The sequence below is a fragment of the Cyprinodon variegatus genome, unplaced genomic scaffold (assembly GCF_000732505.1).
Source record: "Cyprinodon variegatus isolate N-32 unplaced genomic scaffold, C_variegatus-1.0 Scaffold450, whole genome shotgun sequence".
NCBI classification, from domain to species: Eukaryota; Metazoa; Chordata; class Actinopteri; order Cyprinodontiformes; family Cyprinodontidae; genus Cyprinodon; species Cyprinodon variegatus.
Genome location: NW_015150903.1, coordinates 537,958 through 554,803, shown reverse-complemented (window position 1 = coordinate 554,803; position 16,846 = coordinate 537,958). Strand labels below are relative to the sequence as shown.

Genomic DNA, 16,846 nt, shown 5'->3' with positions numbered 1-16,846 from the left:
CACAGCTTCATGTGCACTGTGTTGTGGTTTGAGAGGGCGGCGCTTGATGACGGAGTGCCTGGGTCCGCGATTGTGATTGGTTGGGAGGAAGCAGTGACTAGCATCAACCTACATGCTAGGCTACAATGAGAAGGAAGGAAAACTGCGTTTCTTTTTTATCGAACTTTTATCGACCCTCTTTTTTTCTATTGCGCCACACGTCTATCGATCGATATATATCGTTATTGAATTATCGCCCAGCCCTAATCTGCATTGTGGAACATTAGGTGATACCATTAAGTGCAATATACGGATGTCACCACATCGCGCCAGTCGCATCTGATCTAACAAGCCAAAACAACTCTGCTTACATTTGATGAACATGGTGCAGCAGTGCTGAGAGAAATTTGGACAGACCAAAGAACGAAACAATAAAGCACACTTATTACACACTGGCTTCCTTCCATGTTGCTCTACATTGTTTACTTACCTGATTTCAGTCGCACTGGTGACATCATCAAAGCTAACCCAGAGTGATGGCATCACAAGACACGCAGAAGTAGGGGGACAAAGGCCATGCAGTCTCTCAGCAGAAGCGTTAGTTCCCTCTTTTTTTGCCAACTTGAAGGGAGCCAAATTCCAATTGTTTGAGATTCACCTGTGTTTGAAAAACCTGTGCTAACCTGCTAATTTCAGTGGGAAAGAGGCCAAAGTTAGTATCTGATGCGACTGAACGATTAACTGTTTATCAGAAGTTCTCACCTTTTATGAGCTATAGAGAACAATAAATGTTACAAAGCTCTGTGGTAAATGATGAGGTCAATGATATTGTAGAACCAAGTCAAAAGTTGATGTGCATTTAGCATTCAAGCTTTGCAGTTAGCATAGATGGCACCCATAGTGACATACAGGTACAAGCTTCCTTCATTTCTATTCATCCTGATATTAATAATCATTAAAAAAAATATTTAAAAACTCTATTAGTGTTCCTACCAAAGTATCAACTTCTGTTAGCTCTTTGGGTGGTGCATTCACTTTAAAAAAAAATGTGCGAATTTTGCTTTATGATAAAATCAGCCAATTCCACTTGAGCAACTAACATGTTATCATATCTGGGTTTTTCATATTAACTACACAGGGCTACGTGTAAACATATTCAGTTAGCCTCTAATTAAAGTTACACTAGAGATTGTTGTGCCAGAGTTTGTTGAAAGCAATTTCACATTCAGCCATATACAATTTTCATTCTGATACTGGCCGATTTATAGTGCAGCACTATCTGCTGCAGACAATACAGAGATGAAATGTCAGGCCTGTTTGTTAATGACTGGCTTGTCCCATATGAACTCAGGTGCATGGGGGATGCAATTAACAGAAGCATATCTGTCTCATTACAGCTGTGTGTTAAAAGGCACTTTTGCAGTTGAAAAGAATTTTGTGACCAGAGCAGACTTAATTTATATGCACTGCTGCAGACATCCACATTTGTCTCTGTATTATAAGTTGTGTTACTATGATGAACTGTGGCGAAAAACTGAGTTTTTTTTGTTTTGTTTTTGAGCTTGCCTTGTAATGAATAGTAAATGTTCGATCGTATGGGAAAGACCGATTACTGTATATGAAAAACAATTAGAGGAGCAGACTTTTTTATGTATTATAGCTGTATTTAAAATATTTATTATCGAACCTATGCTCTGTGGAGCTGATCATTAAAAAAAAGGAACTGAACAAACCCTTGGCTTGACAGTGGTTTCCAGGGTCCACGGTCTTCACAGAAAGTAGGTGACTAAATCTCTTGTTAACATGACAAATAACATTTAATTCACACTATTATTTTGTCCAGAGAAAAGCAAATATAAATAAACACAGTTAAGGTGTCCTTGCACACTGTGATCTTGATTAGTTTATACGTAGCACCAGAGATGGCTAAAGTACTCACTTTCCGTACTTGAGTAAAAGTACAGATACTTGTGTTAAAAAATACTCTGGTAAAAGTGGAAGTACTGATTAAACTTCTTTACTCAAGTAAAAGTAACAAAGTACAGGCTTATAAATTTACTTAAAGTATAAAAGTAAAAGTAGAAACCACTTTTTTCATGCCGTTGCCTACATTTTAAATGGATGTCTGCCAATAGAACTAGATCTCCTTTGTGTTCATTTTCAATCATCTCGTCGTCCATGCTACTATGCTAACGCCACCGCCACCAAGCTGCAATGATTCACCGCGAATTAATAACGCTGAATCTGTCGATTCATCTTGTAGCGGTGCGTCAAATGCAACGTAGATTCCCATCCAATTAGATTGAATTTGGTATTGATGACGTGAAAAAATAATAACGGTAACTCCATTGAAATGATTCAAAACTAAAGTAACGAGCCAATTTTTTAAAATGTAAGGAGTAGAAAGTACAGATATTTGTGTAAAAATGTAAGGAGTAGAAGTAAAAAGTCACCACAAAAATAAGTAGTAAAGTAAAGTAGAAATATCAGAAAAATCTACTTGAGTACAGTAACAAAGTATTTGTACTTTGTTACTTCCCATCTCTGCGTAGCACTGACGTTTGAATCCAGATTCTTTCTGGTTTCCTGACTTATATGGATTTCAATTACCACTCAAGGAAGTCACTTTTGATCCTTCTCGTTAGCATTTGAGGAGACGGATGATAGAAATGTGTCCTTTGGTAAATATATTCTGAGCTGTCAGAAAGAACTGGAATTAAAGCGATTTTTTTTCCCTCCCTTGATCATTTCTTTACTTTGCAATCACAGTTTTTAACTCGCCCCTTTTTTTCTTTCCCTCACTATCTCTCTATCTCTCTCTGTGCCTCAATCTCACTGTCGGGATCCCCTGATGGAGGTTAAGTACTCAGGTTAATTGCAGCCCTAAGTGGTGCCCCTGCTGCTGCTGAAAACGAAAATTTCACACCATCCTTAATGTCTTTTATTATTTCACTCACACCATCATCTGTTCTGCATTGTTTCAGAGAAACCTTTTGGGAGCTACAGTGGGTTACTTCTCACCTCTTACCTTCCTATCTCATATTGTTACACTTATAGAAAGCTCCACACTGCAAAATTCACACATATTATCAAGGGCATATTCAAATTTATACACAGACATAATGGCTGAGAAAATAATGTTTATGAAGCTAATGCTCCCCTGATTTTTTTAAAGTAGGGAAGCAGAAAGTTGATTTCCTCTCCCCTATTTTCTGACAATGAGAAATACTATATTTTTCAAATGACGAAGCAAAGAATAGCTTACAAAAATACTTGCTACATTTTACTCCCATCCTTCTTCATAGCTAAGTTAATTTGATTCAACTTAGCCTATTTACCACAGTCATTTTCTAATGAAGAAAAAGAAAAGTTGCTTATTTTGATATCTTTAGTCAGATAGTTTAAGTCATAGAGGTTAAAAGTGAATTTTGTCACAGGCTGCATTTTTCTTATTCAAGATACATGTTTAGAACTGTGAAAAATATCAAAACATTATAGCAATAGGCTACAGGTGCTTCAGTTCTATGACCAATCTGCAGCACAGCTCCATGCATCAGCAAAATATGAGCACCCTCATAGAGAATAATTTTGAAGGCTATCTGTTAACTAGCTGTAAACTCTTCAAATAGATGTTTATCAAGTTTGTAGCTTTTGATCTCTGGCACAAGTTTAAGAAAATTGTAAAAGTAGGGAGGATGTCAGGGTGGAACATTGAATGGCATATTTTATTTCTATTTTTGTCTGATCTTGTTTTTCCTTATCTGGAAACCTTGACTTCCATGAAAGTAAAGATAGAAGGCAGGGAACTACATCACTGGGAAAAATAAAACAACCAAAAAAAATAAAATAAGAGTTAAAACTTGCAGCATTGTAATGTCCTTAATTCATGATTGTTGCTCATAGAAAGTGTCATCTGTTCCCTTAGTACAAGCACACGTCACATGGAGTCTTGTAAAAGAGGTTTCACCACAGCATTGCATCTGGTGTCATTCACACATTCATGTATACTATTACTGGACTCATAAATGTCAGAGGGAGAGCAATAAAGATGCTCTCAATGTTTTTTTATTTTTGTTGGATGTTTCCAGTTAAATTAGGGGTATTATACCTTTACACCCTTCATGTTAACGAGGCTAACTGTGAAATTTTGATGAATATGTCACACTACAGGTTCAAAACATTTAATCTGAACCCCAGTAAATTGGTTTGCCTAAAAGCTGTGCAAACTCAAAAACAATCAAAACAATTAAAACTGCTTATGTACTTAAAAGGACAATATTTATTCCCCCTCCACTACTATTTACTCTACTCTGTTGTGGAGATTTAGTAACCCAAAGGTACCTGTTTTTATAGCAAGGCGCTTTTTTAGATCTTTACTTTGTTATTCGCCTTACAGTGTGTAGTTATCAGATTAACTTAAACATTGTCTATCACAGTTCCTATTGTTTTAAACTCTTAATTATTGCCGTAACTGGAGATAATTGTTTAGTTAAGAGATAAGCTATAGTATTGATGCCATTTTCTGTTATAGGAAGATTTGCAAATTTCTTTGCAAATTTAGAAAGTAGTGTTACATTATTGTTTTTTGCCAATCTATCAAATATTCTTTTCTGTCCAAACTATAAATATTTTGCTTCATTTAAAGTGTCCCTTATCCTTTAGGAGCTACAGTACCAACATATCCTAACATGTTGAAATTTTAAAACGCATTCTCAAATTTCAGTCTGTTTTTCAAAAATCAATTAATCTTCCTACCTCCATAACAGTGACCTAGCACTGCTTAGCCATGGTGCACCTACAGATAGAGAAGAAAAAAAGCATTCTTAAATTTTTACATCTGGGCACTTACAGGTCTGAACATATCACAGAAATGTGCCTGAATGTGTTCTTTTCATAGTCCTATCTCTATACATGTCCACTGGAAAATTTATGTCATTAAAGAGATTTTAGTCAAAACTTGAAAGGTGAAATGTAAGAGGCCTTTTTAAGAAGACACATCCATATAACTTTTTTTTCCTTATTCGTAAATCTGATGTGTGCTCCTGAAAAGATTTACTGTAAATTTGTCAGTAAGCTTCTGCACAGCTTCCCTTTTCTCTCTGCCTCTTAGTCACTCAGTACTTACTGTCATTCAGCTTCCCTTCCTGTTGGTCTTTATTTGTCTTTGTTTTCAACTCCATCTCCTTACTGACTTCCTCTCCTTCTTTTTCCTCTCTAATTCTATTCACAAGAGCTGCACACTCCATCATTCTGTCTGCCTATATCTGTGTCTGCCCTTCATTTTCTCCCTACCTTTCTGCAGAGGAGTAAAGACAGAGAGCGAAGGGGAAAACAGATGGCGAGAGAGGATCGGTGGTTGGGTGGGTTTGAAAAGATGGACAGATTAGGTGACAGTGATAAGCGATCGATCCCAAGGCCAAAGCAGCCTAGGGAGGATCCCCCCTTCCTCCTTTCCTCCTCCAACCCATTCCTTTTATTCCCTCCTTCACCTCCACTCTTAAGTGTTCCTTTTTTTACACTCGCCATTCATCTGCTCCTCTTTCTCTCCAACCTTTGTTTGCTTCAGACTGACAAGGGTTCATTAAGGATCCACTTTGTGTGGAAGTGCATGTAAGTGTTTGAGTCTGAGTGTGTATGTAAACGCATACTTGTGTCTGTCTGCTTAGTTGATAAGTCATGAAGAATAGCTCCCAATGGTGCCCCTAAAGAGCTTTTAGTGGCTTGAGATCATACATGCACACACTCCAAGTCATGCACACACAAATGCACACAAACCTAATTAGTTGGGTTTTTTTGCTTTTAAGCACAACTCACTTGATTATTCATTATAGGATGCTCCAAGCGTGTTGCTTTGTGTTGCTATGTTGCCTTCTCTTACCACCCACCTGAAATATTTACCTCCATCCACATGTCCACTCATTTTTTCCTCTTGTCTGTCTGCTACAGCGTTTGGCCCAACAAGGTCGTCTATTGATCAAGTGATGCTTTTTGTTCTGAACACCCAAATGGACCTTCGGTAACTCCCGGCAGACCTTTATAGGAATTGTTATGGCTATAGCCTGATTACAACAGAGGCACTTAAAATGCTCAATGCCTAATGTTTTATGCAACAGCACGGTCGGCTTCGGGTGTATGTCTGCTATATTACCGTGTCCCGTAAGTGTTTGCATTTTAGACTGCTCTCTGTCAAGGCGCTCAGTGTGGCTAAAGGAGTGTTTACTTTATTCCCGAAGATTTGGAAACATGCTCTTCCCCTGCTACAAAGAGGGACATATATACAAAAATTAGAAGATTTATGTATTGATGCAAAGTTAACCACAATTACTTCTTACAGTATTAAAATAACAAGTATATTTACAAAATAAATGTCTATTTTGTTTTCTCTTTCTATATATTTGTATTTAAAATGTCTAAATTAAGAAGGAAGTTACACAGAATGTACATTTCTTGTTTGTGTGAATAAGCTAGGTAAATAAAGCTAATTTTGATTCTATCTCAAAATAATAAAAAAAAATATTGCAATAAAAAACAAATAAGAGCAGTTATTTTCCTTGTAACATGCATTTTTGTACCTTTTTAAAACCCTAAAGTCCCTTTAGCAACTTACAATGTAATATATCGTATAATTTATAGTCTTAATAGTCTAAATTATAAATTATTTTCATTTCACAATCTAGATCTAAGGGGATCAGCCTGTGGTGGCTTTGCGCCCCTGTGATTTATTTTCAGTCTAAAGGCGGAGGGAGTTTTTCGTATGTGGAGGAGGCCAATGGAACCACCACAGTGCTCATTTTGAAGAGTAAAAACCAAGCATGCAATAACTATCCAAAATGATTTTCAAAACAGAAGAATATGTTGGTAAAATTTTTGCTTGTCAGGATGTGGCACTAGTCCCGTTCTCCTAACCGGAGAACTTTGTCTCCTTTCTTTCCATTGTCTCAACCCCCTTTTCTTTCTGTCTACCATCAAATAAAGGACACTAGTGCAACAAAACTAAAAAGAATAAAAATTGTTGCTCTGTTTTTCTAAAAAATTTTAAAAGGGGTCTAAATAGTCTGGAAAAGTTTTAACTTTATCATAGGGCTTAACAATCATTAACTATATACCCTATACATCACAGTATAATTTTAGTAAATGATGTGGATATGACATTTCCTCCATTTTTATAAACATTACAGAGATTGGTCACTGACTGACGTGTCATCCAGCACTATTTTATGAGCAATTGTTCACCCTAAAGGCTCCAACATGCTCGTACAGACGTGCTTCTATGTACATCTGCACAGAGTCTGCATGGACTACAGGCAGAGTTCGCGCAGACAGGTGTGTGCAAAGCAACATTTTTACAACTGCTTACTAAATGTCTCGCTGCATGGCTCAGCAGGAAAGTCCTTTTTGCCAGTAATGATTATTTATACAATGTGACACCGAGCTGACAGGCAGCAACAAACTGCTCAGAGTAGTCAATTGCAAGGACCGGCAGAATCTCAACAGCTCTCTGTACATCACTGACAGGTGTGCTCCATGTACCTGTCTGCGCTGTGGACTCTTAGTTATGTGGGGACCTTTAGAATAGACTGAAGTGCATCAGTAAGGGGACATTTTAGAATAAGATCATACTCACAAAAATAATGTGCAAAATAATTACATTGAGTGATTTATTGGGGCCATTATTAAAGGCATATTATAAATTCCATGATTTATACAGACCTAAGTGTCTGATTCACAGCAAGGCTCCTGTTTAGAATAATATTTATTGAACTTTATTGATCTGCCATTGGAGTAATTTACCCCTGAATTAAACCTATCCCCTTGGGAAACAGTTGGCTGCTATTGCGTGGCACGTGGGGAGCAGTGTGAGGTTAAGGGTCTTGCTCAGGGACCCAAAATGCAGGCTGTGGGGATCGAACTGGGTACTTCAAACTTCTCAGAGCACAAGCGCACTGCTCTAACCCACTAAGTCAACCCCCTGGCCTCCCCTCGTTGTATGATACCCCTAAGGAAAATCATTTTAGTTCATAATTTTTTCAAAATAACACTAACCAATATGAGTAGAGCTGCATTATAAAGCACAGATTTTGTGCAGTGCATAAAATGTTTTTCCACATGCTCTGTTCTGTTTACTCCTCAGGATCTCATGTCTACATGGTTATTGAATAAATATGCTGCTGTTGAATTATCACCTTGCAGGCGTGTTACATTTGTGTGTGCTGGGGTCTGAAACAACCAACTTGTCACATCAGTCAGCATGTCAAGCTGCAACGATGTCTTCTGCCTCATTGTTTTGTAAAACACTGATTGTTTCTGGTGTTACTTTGATCCACTTTTGTCTGTCACATTTACTTAAGAGATGTGAGTTTGCTCTCTGTAGTTTAACAGACACCTCTTCGCTCTGTCTCTTTGGCTCTCTTTTTCTCAAAAGGCTTTTTCAGTCAGACACCATGAAGACAGAAACAGATATTAAACCCACTTCTCTCTGTGTGGCTCATACATGCTGACTCTGAACCACATAGATGGTCAATTAGATATGATTCTCAACATATTATTTTCACTGTTCTTTTCTCTCTGTTCTCTTTATGAAATTCTGTCTTCTTCGAAAGCATTATATTTGCTCTTCCACCCTTATTGGATTCTGCTCTTCCTAAAAGAAATAAAAAGTTTTTTTAATGAATCCCATAATCTTTTTCACCCTTATCTAGATGTAGCCCGGATTCTCTTTCCAAACACATTTTTTTCCTAGCATTTAAGGGGATTGAGGATAGAAGATAAAGATCTTGTAATAACTGTGTAATATAGGGATTTCAAAGGGATCCAGGTGAGTATATGAGAAAGGATTAAACTGTGAGATGGTTATTTTTGTTTGCATGATGTTTACCGAACCTTTAGACTCCACACTGCTGAACCCATATAGACCATCTCTTTGCAAAAATGGCGCGCAGACACTTAACTAAAGCCTGAACTGGGACATCTCACCAAGGCATCTGTGCGACTGTGATGAGGGGGCCCATGCTGTGCCATGATGGGGATATCAATACCAAGCGGTTTAAGCTTTTGACACACCACTGGCAGAGTGTGGAGAGAAAGCAGCAGGTGGAATGAGTCAGTGACAAAATGGACGACAGGCGGTGTGAGTAAAAAAGTGGATGGAGGGAATCATCTTAACTTGAATACTGCAATGAATTAATACAATATGTCTGATGTTATTTATCTTTGTTCCTCTGGTTTTACATATAAGGATGCTTTCCTGTTAAAAATACTTAACTTCCATCAAACTGTTGTACCTAAAAACTGGTTTAGTTTTTTCAGGGATTAGTCCTACATTAAGCTTTGTCTATTGTCATATTAATCAACTGTCCTGTCATTGTTGAAAAAATATCTACTCATATTATTATGCCTTAGCTACCATTTTTCTATGTGCTGGTTAAGATATTCATTTTTAATTTTATAAACTATATTTTGAATGTCAAAGAAAAAGTTTATCCTGTTTTATGTGACCAGAAGGCCCTATTGGATATATTTGTCCTGTAAATAGTATTTCTAATGTTCTTATCAATAATCTTGCTAGGCGGGCATGCAGGTGGAGCAGCGGTGAGCGTGCATGACCCATGTATGGAGGCCTTAGTCCTCAACGAGGCCAACCTGGTTTCGAATCCGACTTGTTGTCCCTTGCCGCATGTCTCTCCCCCTCTCTAATACCCCCTTTCCTGTCAGCCTACTGTTGAGAAAAGGGTGTGCCCAATAAGTGACCTGTAAAAAAATCTGAGCTGTGGACCTCTGCAGCTCTTCCAAAGATGCCATGTGTCTCTTGGCATGATCTCTGCTTAAAAGATAGTCATGCCCTTAATGTTTTTTCCGGTTGTGCATAAAGCCTCTTTCCCACCGGAATTAGCTGGTTAACACAGGTTTTTCAAACATCGGTTGACCAGCTAACAATTGGCATTTGGTTCCCTTCCCATTAGCAAAATAGGACAGATCTGCCCCCCAGCTGGCAAAATGCATGGCCTCTGTCCCCCCACTGCTGCGTGCCTCGTGACACCATCACGCAGACTTAGCGTTGAAGATGTCAATACTGTGACAGACATGAAAAATAAACAATGGAGGGCGACATGGAAGGGAGCCAGGGGCTTGTAAGTGTTCGTTTGTCTGTCTGAATCCCTCTCACCAGTGTTACACCTTGTTTATCGATTGTAAGCAGAGTTTTTTTGGCTTCTTAGATCAGACACAACTGGCATGGTCTGGCGATGTCCGTACATTGTGCTCAATGGTATCGCATTAATTAGCGGGTGGACCTTGTTTTAAAGATCCCACGGTATGACAATTGGAGCCTAACGGTTTGAAGGCCATTATAACACAATTATACGCAATTATAACACAATATAAGACAAAACACAATATATTTTTAAACTGTAAAACGGCAAAATGTGAAAGAGTTAAATGGCTATCTAATATGGTAAGGCACTCAATTGATCATGACCCATGTGGGAAACACTAGATTGTTTTCAATATCATTTAGCAATAATTGGAATCTCTTTTATCAGGATGGATTGTAGTTTTATTTTACAACCTCTTGCTGTATCCAGCCGAGGCATGTGTTAAATGTGCGGTATGCTGCGCAGAAGCTAAGGGCCCTGAAAGCCAGCTCAGGTCAGAGGATGAGATGAAGGAGACAGCTGGAGAAGGACCGCATTTTCAGAGATGGATGGCCGCAAGCACTGGAGGCATTCTGCAACTGCGCTAACTTTAGACCACACATGTCGGCAAACCTGTCCACGGCGTGTCACCACATGCTTCCATATAACCCCCTTTGTGTATTTATGTGCGAGTGTTTTTTTCTTTGCCAACACCAGCTACAGTCCACGGATAAACAGCACAAATCGTTTTCTATTCTTAACAAATCCCAACTAAGAGTTTAAATTTCATTCTTATTGCTCCAATTTCCTGCTTAGTGTGACAAGTTCAAAAGTTCATGAACTCACAGTTGGAAATGTTAAAGGGAGTGTAGCCTTGTGCCCAACAAGATGTGACCTAGAGACCTTGTTTCAGAGCCAGAGCCTTCTGTCTCGCTCCATAGGGGGCTTCTGAAATAGGCCAATTAGTTTGAATGAAGATCTAATTTGGTTTGACAAAAATCAATCTGAATGTCATTATGAGATAGATTGTTAGAGATATATGTCTGCACAACTGGTGCCCAATCTCACACATAGGAAATGTGCATATATGATATATTTCTTCATTTACTGAGGTGAGGACCTACTATTTTAATGAGAAATTAGTTGTAACAAAATCAACACTGACCTAACTGTCCTTTAAAATTAATTTAACTAAAGCAGTTCTGCAATTTATAGCTGGGCCTTTTTAACAGCATATTAGAGGACTTCAATTCAGAAATCAATACGTTTCTACTTCCTGGGATGTAAACAACATTTGGCACATGGATTTATTTTTACTCATCAAAACTGGAGAAAAGTAAGAAATGCCAGAAAAAAGTATGGTGGAAATGTAGCATTTTTAAACATCTTTTAACTATAATACTGGTCAGTCTCGCATTTCCTTAGTCGGAAAAATTACTATAAAGCCTTAAAAAAACCAATGGAACTGTGAAAAGTTACAGAGATGTTTTTAGGACGCTAGTGCATCTTGCCATAATGAAAAGTAAGGAGGATATTGCAGCAAAAAGCTTACTCTTAGAAAATGACAGCTGAACATCGAATAACTTGATATGCCAAAAGCAAATAGCCATCTCTCTAATGCAACAGTATTTCGATTAACACACATTTTTGCCCCATACAGTAAGTTCATCCTCCGGGGTGCTTTTAGCGCTTTTTGTTTGCGGCCAGAACAATGGCGTGCTGAACATCTTTCAGCTTGTTAAACTTAGTTCTTACTCTGTCAGAATAGTTTTTTTAAAACTGGGTTGAGTTGGGATCAAAGGCAGGGACAGCACTGACTGCTACTACTTTGCATTGTCCGATCCTGTGTATCGGATCCTTGAGTAGTGAAAACTGCAGCGAAGATCATCTGGGCTCCTCTTCACTCCACAAAAGACATTTCATCCCAGCGCTGCGTGTCCCAAGCCCCTAATATCATAAATGACTCCTCACACCTTCGAGTCATCCGATGCAGGTCCAGCAGATTTCAGAACAGCTTCTTCCGCACTGCCATTAGACTGCGGAATGTTGTATTAAAATGGATTCTTTTTTTTTATGCGCTAAATGTTGGAAAATGTAAATCATATACCAGTCGTATGTTTACATTCGATCGCCATGTTTGCATTTTATCACTGCTGTACTTTAGAAATGGAAATGTCTTGAGACTTTTCACCATAAATAGTAAATGACTGATAAGTTTAAGCATCTTTTTATTTATTTCTTTCCATCCCAATGCTAGAAAAATGTTGGTCCGATTATTTCAGAATTGCTATAAGATTTGAATGCAAGTTTTCCTTAAAATACTTAATCAAAATTGGACCTTAAAGTTTTGATTTCCTCACTATGAGAGTAAAAAGTAAACTAGATTTTAAATCTAATTTCTAAGCCAAATAAAACAGATATCAGACAAATTTCCATGGAAAATGACACCTTACTTAGGACCATAGTTCTCAGGAATGCTGTAGATAATTTTCTTTTTCTGAAGAGGTATGTTTACATGAAACTCATAATACTACACAGTCCTCACTGTATGATGACACAAAAAGGACAGTAAACTTAAACATTAAACTATAAACATACAAAAGCCAACTTTGAGAGCAGTGCAAGGATTCTGCAAACTAGAATTTCACTTTTATAGATACATTGTGTAATCTAATGTATTTTCCTATATGTGCTGGATTGTCTGCAGTCTCATGTCTGTATTAAGCAGTGACCTTTGCAGCCTTATATATAAAATCAGCATCACCCACTTTAAGAAACTGAGTCCAAGGGCCTGACACAACACTTAACCCCCTGCATGGGACCTTGACAGCTTCTCAAAGGGAGGGTGACCCTGAAGGTCATGCAACTGCTTTGTTCATGCCAAAGCTACACACTTATGCACATACCCACACACATAAGACTTGCTGCACAAATCCAGACATGCATGTTCACATAAGTGTACACTCTGTAGCAACCAAAGGACTGCATCACCTTTAATCAACCATGAGGAACAAGTAAAGAAGCTCATGGGTCTACTTTCTTTTGCCAAAAGTATTAAAAATTTCTTGAAGGACAAATCTAAATCTTTTACATAGAAATGCTGTTATAAAACTAGAAAATCACTGAAATACAAATGTAATAAGACAATAGTGTAAATATATGGAAGAAAAACAGTATTATCTCCAGATGACATGTAACCTTTCCGATATTAGCTGACTTGAGAAAGTAAGTACAACTTAGCAAATAACAACAAATGAATTAAAAACCCCAGTCCATTACTAAATTATTACAGCCTAATATAACATTAACGTATGATAACATTAAGCTTTGCATCGTTTGGTTAATTTGCTCCAATGGGTGGAAACATGTATAATACCCTTTTTCACATGACATTTGGATGGAAACACAGCTTCTCTCTCCCTTTCCCTCTGTATCCATCTCTACTTTTTCTTATATTTGATTAACTTGCGCCGTAAACATGGTTCCAATTGATGACTACATTCTTGTAAACTGAAGGTAAAAAATGGTAAACAATTAATTTCCACCAGAATACATTTCTTCCCCTAGTTTATGATTTATGTATTTATGTTTTATCAAGCGTTTACATTTACCTTGGGGTTATATAAGTATGCATCCATGCATTCTCTCACCGACGATCCTGGCTCGACTAGGCTGTAAAATTGGTGATATCCGATAGCCCTGATATTATCGTATCCTCTGCCGTGGTACTTGATGTGAACTAATTACATAAACTGTCATTAGTTCACATGACATATATCCATATGTCATCCTCGGCTCTAGTGGGCGCCATCATCCTTACACTACTTCTGGTGTTCTTCATTACCTTTTTCCAAGGCAGTAAAAAGGTACAAGGCAGTAAAAAGGTTGCAGATCATGTGATGTGTGATGCAAAAAAAGAGTTTTCATTGCAGTTTAAGAATTTTTGTTTTTATTGAAAAACATTAGTTTACTTCGACATTGCTGTGTTATTTTCATAATTACAATTTGAGCAATTAGATGATTAATGGAAACACAGCATATGAGCTGTTTTACTGTTCTAGCAAACATGCACTGCACCTGATTAACATTAATGCCAGTGGCAGATTCAAGCTGCTATGTACTCTTTTCATGTTTATCTAAGGCCCCGGAATCGGTTTTAAGTAAGTTGGTCTACTTCTCATTTAGGTTTCAGACCAAGATCTCGACCCTATTCATTTATATTAGATGTCCTTCTCTCCCACTCGCTCTCCCTCTCAAAAAAAATACTAGGAAGACATGTTACACAACTCATCGCCGTTTCATTGCTGCTTTTCTGTCCTAGCTGCCAAATATGCTGTCACCATAAAACAATGACTCATGATTAATGGCCATCCCATCTTACCACTCAGTGATACATGGCTATTAATTGAAGCTTTCTGCCTGTGTATAACCATGGAGAAAACACATGCTTCTATAGGAAAACGGACCTTCATGCGGGTCCCAGTAAACATGTCAAAGTGAATGGTATTTACAAAGGGATTTAAGCGGGTTTGGGGGCAGCCATAATTCAGAAGAATGGCCCCAGGGTCTGACAGGATGTTGGGGGTGTGCGTGTCATTTTTCCCCTGACTCCCTTAGTGATGAGGGGAACACATAAAGAAATCCTTTTACTCACGAATATACACCATATACACACACTCACTGTGGTTCTCACACGCAAAGAGTGAGGACAAATCAGTGTTTTGCAGAGTAGCAAGTACATGAGCTCAGAGGAAGTATATGTCTGGCCTTTTATTTTTCCACCCTCCTGTTTTGAACATACGTTTCAGCATGCTGAACCGCACTACATCAAACACTTACATCTATGCACTTCACTCAGCACCAAAAGCAGAACAAGAACTTGTCTGTCACTGCTCTTAATTCAGTGTCTCCCTGGGGCAAAATGAGCACTGACAGACATAAATGGTAGAAATGAATATTATAAGATCACAGTCAATGGTGATGGTGATAGGATAGAGGGTAGAGAAGATGTTGAAAAGATGGAAAGGCTCTTGATGGGAGTGAGAATGAAGCAGATTTAACAGGGAATGTTCCTCCCTACAGACACTATATTAGAACAAGATGACCACCTGTTCTTAGCCTTTACTAGCTAAGCAAAGGTTTATGGCACTTTATCCATAGAGCTACAACAGATGGACACGTTGAAATTGACCATGACCAGCAGATGTGTCTTTGTTTGTTCATTACACCAGACAAGCCATATAAATGTGAGAATATGCTTACATCCATGCATGCTCTCAACCATGGTCATGCCTCATATAGGCTGGAAGATGGGTGATACCCAATAGCCCTGATGTTACCGTGTCCTCTCCCCAGAAACCTCCTTACGTTCTAAGCCTATTTGCCATTTAGCCAGTCAGGAATGTAGCTGTCAACTAATACAAGCAGTGACATTCTCATGTGTTCCTCCCTTGTCTGATCTTCTCTCCTCAGTAGCTCTCTCTATCTCTAAACTGTAGCTGTGAAAATGTATGTTGCATATCCAGTTTACATGATGTTAGTTTCTCACTTAAATATATTTTGTTGAGAAAGGGTTTCAGAAAAAGATTTAAGCTGCAAACAAATCATCAATATAGAGAATAAAAAAGACATGCACATTTGTTCTCCCCACAATTCTTGGCAGCTCTAGTAGAAAAACAAACTGCACTATAGCCTTCAAGCAAATGGTGGTGCTTATAGAAGACTTTTGATCCAGAAATGTTACTTTGAGGATGTTGACTATCCTCCCTCCTATGGGGGGTTGAAACAGGGTCCTTGTTTACTTATTCATACCTCTGAATTATTTAATTCATAATGCTTTCATTGTAGATAAAGGTAAGTTTAGGTCAGGAGCTATATTCTTGTTTCCTTATTTATTTTAATTGCTTGTCACTTTCGCTTGTCGGAAAAGGCCGTTGGTTACACCATACTGTACAAATACGGCAAGCTTTACAACACTATACTACACAATGAAGTAGAAAATTCAGCTGTTTACAAAGCGTCTTCATTCAGTTCGAGAGCGAATGCATTTTCTTTCCTGCACTATCAACAAACATTTTCACAGCGTGTTAATAATGGTGATACTGTAAGTATGAGCTAAATCACAGAATGTCTGTTGATGTTTAGGAGGGGCGTGGAAGCACAAAATTACATACTTTAGCCGTGCAAACACGTCAAGCATAAACCGAGCTTTATTCCTTTATTCCTATTCCTTCTATCCACTGGCATTGATTTCACTTCAGCATGGCTGACCTAAGTTATACACAATGGGTCACAGGGCCACTGTCTTGCTATGGAAAGCAAGACAGTGACGCCGGTGTCCCTTGGTCCACCAGATTCTCCTGAGACCCTCCCAGTTCGGGAGTTCCAACATCTAGCAGCTGCTGGATCATGGCCACTTTCTGTTGTTCAATCTGAAGCTATCCCACTTCAGGGCTGATTATCCCAGGTAACGCAGGTAAGATGAGGCAGCTTTGTGAAGCTCAGACAAGGGGACTTGGAGATCAGAACAAGAACCTCAGCAGAGATCCACCAGCGCAGGTCAGAGGCAATGGGCTGTCTCCCACTCTGGAGCTTAGGGAGGACAGCAGTAGGGGCAGAGTGGAGGAGGATGCAAAGCAGATTTGCGACAGAACTACCTCAGGGGCTGCATCTAGTGTCTTGCTCCGCTCAGGAGCCAAGGGAGTAGACAGCGGTAGCATGATACTCGGCAGAGTTGG

General features: G+C 38.5%; 1 protein-coding gene across 3 annotated transcripts in view; it reads left to right on the top strand.

Annotated features, from left to right (window-relative positions):
• Positions 1-16,846, top strand: part of efna5 (ephrin-A5) — a 127,299-nt gene that overhangs the window by 73,755 nt on the left and 36,698 nt on the right. The window lies entirely within an intron of this gene.